We start from the raw sequence: 8,030 nt of genomic DNA on the forward strand, positions 1-8,030 counted from the left end.
CCGGCCTTATCCGAAGGTGAGTCACCGGACTCATCCGGAGTACGCCCCGCGTACAGCGAAGTTGTCGACATTCGCACTCGAGGACTTCGGATGACGAACGCAGTGATGATTTCGGACCTGTACGCCCCGCGTACTCTGAGGCTCCAGCCTCCTATAAATAGGATGCGAGGCTGCCGAGTTTCTTTGCTATTTTTCTCCATTCTCTCTCCCGTTTTGCCTCGATTTGCGTGCCAGAAATACCCTGAAGCCCCGTTATCATTCCCGAGTCCCGAAGCAAGTCCCGAGATCCCGAAGATCCCGAGAAGTGCGGTTTCCGAGCCGAAGCTCTGCCCGCGAGAAGTTCGATTTTTGTAGAGATCTTCCAGATCTGCTGAGGATTACTACTTCTGCAAGCCGTAGTGCTGTCTGATCATCTTCTGATCAAGTGAGTGTGTAGTTACTTTCTTCTAACGCATAATTATGAAGTATTTTATACGAAATACGTGTTATGTGTATAGTTTTGTTGTTATGTACGTGAATGTATCTTCACTCTCTTCAATCTCATAGATCTGATTTGTTTTCTATGAAATACGTGTTATGTGGGTATGCCTCATCTGTTATGTGAAATATGTAATGGATGAAAATGTTATACAAGTTTTAAACTATGTATAAAAATATATATTTTTATCTACTAATATGTTGGGTAGAACATGAGTAGATAGTTGGTGTGTAATAAACAGATGAGAGGCCTCGATGTTGTTGTTGTTGACCTAGTTATTCAGCGGAGTATGGATAACGATCACAGACTCCTTCTAGACAGTCTCGTGGAACGCTAGCAGGTTCATAACCTGTAGGTGTTGTGAACGATGTGTTCACCGGTGTACTCTATCCCCCTCATTGTTGCCTTCAGGATATCTATTGTTGAGGAAACCTCTTAGCAGTAATGTCCGTCCCGATAAATATCCTAGATTAGGTCCCTTGAGATAGATGTTGTTTCAGGGACGTAAAGTGAGGATAACGGGAATGGGTAATCGGGATAGTGATTGGTTGGTGAAATTAAATATAATTTATTTATTGTGGGCTGAAAACCCTATATGCTCACCAGGCTCCCAAGCCTGACTCACTCAGTTTTATTTGTATTACAGGAAGTGGCGCAAGAGCGTAAGATGGATGAACCATCACGTTGTTTTGTTTACAAGTTTGTATATGTATATATTTGTTGAATGACTTGTAATGTTATTGTTTATGCTTAATGGTCTGTATCGGAACATGACACCCCGAGTTTTGATTATATAATGAAAATACATTTCTTTTATGAAATGCTTTGGTAAACATTGTTTTATCATGTTTTGTTTTTGGGAACAAATTACGCAACTCTTCCAAATCAAAAGGATTTACTCTGAAATTATTTTAAAAGCATAAATGAAAATCGGTCTTTTCTGGCCGAGATTTCGGGGATGTCACAGTTGAGCACCCAGATATGCTTGACACGGTGGGTCGGGCACCCAGATATGCTTGACAGGGTAATCCGAGCACCCAGATAAGCCTGACAGTATGTGATTTGTATGGTATGTGGTATGATGAGGGAACTCACTAAGCTTCGTGCTTATGGTTTTTAGTTTTGGTTTCAGGTACTTCGTTTTCAAAGGAATGGAGCCGGCTCGATCGCAATGCATCACATTATGTTTTCCGCACATGAGATCTTTGGGAGTTCGCTCTGATATTATTTTATGATAACATGTTTTGATTATTGACACTTTGGTTTTGACATGGAACGTTATTATGGATGTTTTCTTGTACTGTTGGTTTTTATAATAACTTAATTAAAATGAAATTTTTGGTCTTGAATTTTGGGATGTTACAAGTTGGTATCATAGCTTTGGTTTGAGGGATTCGGGCACACACTCGGGTGTGTCTGGACTCAAACTGAGGACTTGGTATGAAAATTTTTCAAAAGAAAAAAAATCATTTTATAAAAAGAATTTTGAAAAGAATTTAGAAAGAGAAAAAGAACTTTAAAAAGAACAAGGTGTGTGATGCGTGCAATCAACCGAGCTCAAGTAAGTTTTCCCCAAGATACCCATACATGTTACGGTATGATTGTTGGATTAGTGTCTAAGTCCATAACTATATTTGGTATGTACTTGACCCGGTTGTGCATGATCCTTTTGGGTTGCATTCACCAAAGCAACTTAACTGGATGAATAATAGAGAAAGAGATTATTATGGTTTATTAATGTATTATAAGAATAATATATTAAAAGAGAAATCATATTTATTTAATTAACATTGGTCAAAAATTAATTAAGAATTAATTTTGTGGTCAAAAGAGGTTAACTGAATTAAGGGGAATGAACTTGTAATTATGTGATAGTTGCAAAAATGGGTAAGGAAACGCTAGAGTATAGGGTGGACGAATTCTAAGGATAAGGACTTAGGAATTCGTCCAAGGGGGTTCTAGCTTTGGGTTGTTTGGTGGCTAAGGAACCAGATAAGGATAGTCACTAAAATACTAATTCCCACACCTATATAAAGACCCCTAGTCATGAGATTCAGCTACACTGAAACCCTAGAAGCCTTGGAGCTGACTTTTCCCTCTCCTATCCTCTCTCTCTCTCTCTCTCTCTCTCTCTTGCTTCATCCAATTTCTTTTGGTGTTTATGATTCATTAGAGGCACAACATTTGGGTTGCTAAGGTTCTCAAAGCTTCAAGATCTACAATCAACAATCAAGGTATTCATCTAACTCGTTTATTTGATATTCAATTAGTTTTGTTGTATGCTAGATTAGGGTTTACAAGCTTTGGATAAATTTCCATGTACAATAAAGAAACCTAGATCCAAGCTTTAGGGTTTTGCATGTACACATAGGATGTTCTTTTGCTCAAAACTCATCAGTGGTATCAGAGTCTTGCTTGGTTTCTATTGTATTTGATGCATAGTGTCTTTATTCACTGCATAAAATCGAATTTTTGGCTATCTGCCTGACAGACTCGTCGAGCCCAAAGAGGTACTCGACGAGTAGGATGAACTCGGCAAGACCTGTATGGGGCTTGGCGAGTCGGGCTATCAGACAAACGGATTTTCGGGATTTTTTTGCTTATTTTCGCTTAGGATAATTACCATAATTGTTTCCAATTAATAAAATATGAATTTTATTGATTCCTTATGATTATCTTTGTCAAAATAAAAATATTTTGTTATCTAATTAGATAATTATTACCTTATAATTATTTTGAATTTTTTGATCAATTATCTTGGATGAAATTGGATTAGGTCAAAATTAGATAATCACCAAAAAATTAATTGTTTAATTATTTATTTCAATTTTGATATAGATAGTTTTGAAATGTTTCAAAACTTGCCCTCAAGTTTTGGAATTTAAATTTTTTGATTAAAAGTTTAATTTTGAAATATTGAAATTCCAAGCCCTAGAATTTTGCAAGTTTAAAATTCACCATATACTATTATAATATTATAAGAATAATTATATGTATATATATATATATATATATATATATATATATATATATATATATATATATATATATATATATATATGCTAGTCTTACCGTTAGTATGCCTCATTCACAAAGCCGGTCTATAAGAGGGGGGGGGGGTTATAAAATGGCCGTTTAATGGGTGTCCACTCTCACCCACCGATTCCTTGATTGGTGGAGGGTCGTTAGTCGAACTAGTAGGATAGGGCAACTAATTCCTCATTAAAAGTATAATGAATAATAAAGTAACTATTTTTTTTTTAATTAAAATTCCCAATCGTAGTTACTTTAGGAAAAATGTGAACTTGATTCTATTCCATGGAATTACACTTTGTAACCTTGCTAAAACGTTAGTGGAGCGTGTGTGATTAACCGGCACACTAATTTGGCTCTAAGCAAAGGTGGCAAATGGTGACTTGTTGTTTGTCATAGATTAATGGAGCGTGTGTGGCTAACCGACACATTGATTAGGTGACTATAACATCGAGGGAACTAAGTACATTCACATGGTTATTCACACCTTTTTTGTGATCCTTGGTATCCCAGTCACAAACTTGAAGGGCATATCAGGATTTAAACATGCCATTGAAAAGTTCAATGAATCTCAAAAGATCTAGGAATTTCAATACATTTAAAACTTAGTCTTTTTGTTTTTCATTGTGGAAATTAGTGAATCGTCATTCACTTACTTTCAAATTATTTTCAAGTTAAATTACGACATCCCTCTTTTAAGTTATAAATAATGTTGTTGGATCCTAGCCCTAATTTCTCATTTAGGTGTTTAATTAGGGAGTCTTATTTAATCAAACTTTGTCTCTTTTCTTTTTCAGATGTCAAACTCGAACAACAACAACAACGCTTCAGGCTCAACCTCATCCGACTCATTCTCACTCATGAACTTGTGTAGGAGGGTGATCTTCGATGGGACCAATTTTAATGATTGGATCCACAACATCCGAATGGTTACCCGATACGAGGACAATGAGTATGTCCTCGACAAGGAGCTGAAGGAGGTGAACATAAACAGTGCTACTCCTAAGGAGATTGCTGCCTTCGAGGCCTACGAACGAGATGCTATGAAAGTTCATTACATCATGCTCGCAACAATGACTGCAGAACTCCAGAAGTCCTATGAGGATTATTATCCATATGAGATGCACCAGGATTTGCGGGACCGGTACCACCAAAGTGCCAGACAAGAGAGGTACGGGATCATCACTTTGATGATCACACACAAGATGAGGGACTGATAGTCTATCACTGCTAATCTGCAAAAAATGCAGAGGTGTGTCGACTGCCTGCTGAAGTTAAATGTTAACTTCGATGAAGAGCTGGCGATTGATATCATTCTTCATTCAATGCCACCCTGCTTCAACCAATTTCCCATGACCTACCACATGAACAAAGAGGATGTCATCTTGAGCAAACTTCAAGGCTTGTTGAGGACTATTGAGAGCAACCTCAAGGATAAATCTATTGCATCAACTCCTGCTACAGCTGCCCCAGTCTTGGCTATTAGGCAGGGGAAGGGTAAGAAAAGGAAGGCTCCTTCAAAGAGCCACCATAAGGGAAGGTCCCATGATGACACCTCTTCTAGTGGAACCAAGGTTGGTCCCGCTGCACCCACCTCCAACACAAAGGATGCAGAGTGCTACTATTGCCATGAGAAAGGGCATTATAAATGAAGCTGCCCGAAGTATCTGATGGGTTTTGGTCATAAGACATCCTATGTGCTCATACAGACCCTAATGCTTGGATCTAGGTTTCTCTATTGTACATGCTTTGAATCCAAGACTATAAACCCTAATTCTAACATATGGAAATCGACATTAACATATAATTAGGTTTAAGAACATACCTTGATTGTTATATAGCAATAACAATCACAACTCCACCTTGGATTGACTTTGGAATGCTTAGAGTCACAAGTGTCACTCCTCTAATGGCTTACAAACACCATAAGCAAATGGAGAAGTTATAAAGAGAGAGGTGAGAGGTTAGAATTCGTATCTAGGACCTCTTGGGAAGGGATACACGAATTCATGACCCTAGGGGTGTTTATATAGGTGTAGAGATAGGGTTTCAGTCATTATCCTTATCTAGTTGATTATCCATTAAGCAACCAATAAGATAATCCTTGAATCCTTATCATACTCGAATTCTAAGGCTTTCCAACCTTAAATTCGTCCACCATATAAATAAGATAATCCTTACCTTATTTTGTAACTATCACATAATTACAAATCAGCCCCTCTAGTTTAATTAATTACATTTGATCACAAAACTAATTCTTAATTAATTATTGACCAATATTAATTAAACAAATATGATTTCTCCTTTAATATATTATTCTTATAACATATTAATAAATCATATTATCCTCTCTCTCTTTATTCATTTCTCCAATCAAGTTGCTTTGGTGAAGGCAACCTAAAAGGACCATGCACCATCGGGTCAAGTACATACCAAAATAGTTATGGACTTAGACACTAATCCAACAGTCTCGCACTTGGATAAGTCTAACAACTATTCTGCGTATGACTTCAGATCCTGATCTGCAATCGTAGCTTTCCAAAGCCGCTATCAACTCTGATCATATCAGATACGCGTGTCCTTAGATAAGGGATCATATATTCCTCCATTCTAGATATCGTATGAGATATGATTTTTAATCATTCTCTTTGTACTACTTCTCGATTTCAAGAATATAAGATGTTATCGTCTCACTAATCACTCGAGATAGTGATCCAAGTGAGCGTGGGTTTAATCCAATGCTCAAATCATATTCATAAGCACTCATGAACGTTGCAGCAAACATTTGCTTATGTCTAATACTCTTTTAGACAATCCACACACCAATTCACGACAGTCTTCATTCATATCTACTTCCAACATATGAACGACTGTGGCCCGTTTGAATAATTCGATTATTCTTAATAAACTCAATTATTCTGGAAGTCAAAACATGCAAAGTGAAACACAAGAATAATACTAATCCCATATGGCCTCAAACCTTTGAGTATAAACAAAACACGTTTTATTTATCACCATATCGATTACTCATTATTTGTCGTTTCGGGTAATCAACTTTATACTTGAATTATTACACTTGTCCCATGCTCCTAGCATGCACATAATGTTTACCTATGGTTTTTACTTTGTGAAATAGACAAATTGAACACATTTCCAATCATTCTCATTTTACAACTCCAAATCCATTTTCTTAAGTGTAAGAATATCAAATTCTTGTTACTTATAGAATATACTAGATTCTAACACTTAATGCAACGATCCATTTGTAATGTTACTGCACAAAAGTCTCAAAGACTATTGCCAATGATATTACAAAGTCCTCTAATGTAGATTGTTACAAGACAATTCCTTAGATATGATGTCTCTCACTCAAAGTACATTCCTTTGAACATCCTTTTGCATAAAGGTTCTAATCTAGTCATAGATTTTCAATATTTACTTCCCAATATGGACACGCTTGCATATTTTCCATATGACAACTAATTTTCTTAATAGAATCTTATCTATTCGTAATGATGTCGATATTGTCCATCCAATATGGAAACATTTCCATAATTTCCAATACTATACTTCCAACTACTCACAAGCGACCAATTCTCGTCGAACTTCGAATCGTCCTTTGATAGTTGTTTAATTATTTTAGTCAGAACCAATTCTAGTCCCTTTTCCCTCTAAATGCGCTGGACATTTGGAAAATTTTAGAATGGTCAAACATTAAAGCATTTGCAATCGATCCTATACCCGAAGCGTATGGGACACGACGCACAATGTTTTATTTTCTATGTTCTCAAAATTCGAATTGTGAAGAGGAATGCCGTAATCATAATCGAAACTTCAAGAACACACTATGTACCTTTGACTAAATTTATCAACATTTCACAACCTAATCCTTTAGATTTGAAATGAAGCATAATATTCTCTCCCTTAATTATAGCAAAACAACCTTTCAACTCTTACAACTTTGCAAAGTATGACTCTTGTTTTCTATAATTAATATTGCCAACTATGCAATACTTGCCTTAATAATCATACAATCATAACATTTATGCTCCCACTATCATGATGATTATTATAAAACATAACACTTATGCTCCCACTAGCTTCGACATGTATTCATAAACATCTTAACTTTCAGAAAAACAATACTTATTGAATTTCTTAAGTTCATGTTTCTAATACTTAGTATTTGATAATCTTTTATCAAGACTTATTGAACTTATACACTTTTGCCTTAGATAGTTCATATGTGTGTCTTAACAATTAAGACTAATTGCCAAACCTCACAATTTAAATTATGGAAAGGGATGCCGTAACCATGATCGAATTCGAGAATGCAATTTTACAATCACTATCTTTTAAAATCTTTCTTAGTGAAAGCATTTTCTCACAATCATTTTCATGAAGGAGGAAATCTTATGACACTTAGATTTAAACGGTGTATGTGTTCCTATCCATGTGAATTTGTTAAAATCCAAAGTTTACGACAAATTCAAACTCATATGGATCGAACTTTCTTAAT

The sequence above is a fragment of the Lactuca saligna genome, chromosome 7 (genome assembly GCF_052625555.1).
Source record: "Lactuca saligna cultivar CGN05327 chromosome 7, ASM5262555v1, whole genome shotgun sequence".
NCBI classification, from domain to species: domain Eukaryota; kingdom Viridiplantae; phylum Streptophyta; class Magnoliopsida; order Asterales; family Asteraceae; genus Lactuca; species Lactuca saligna.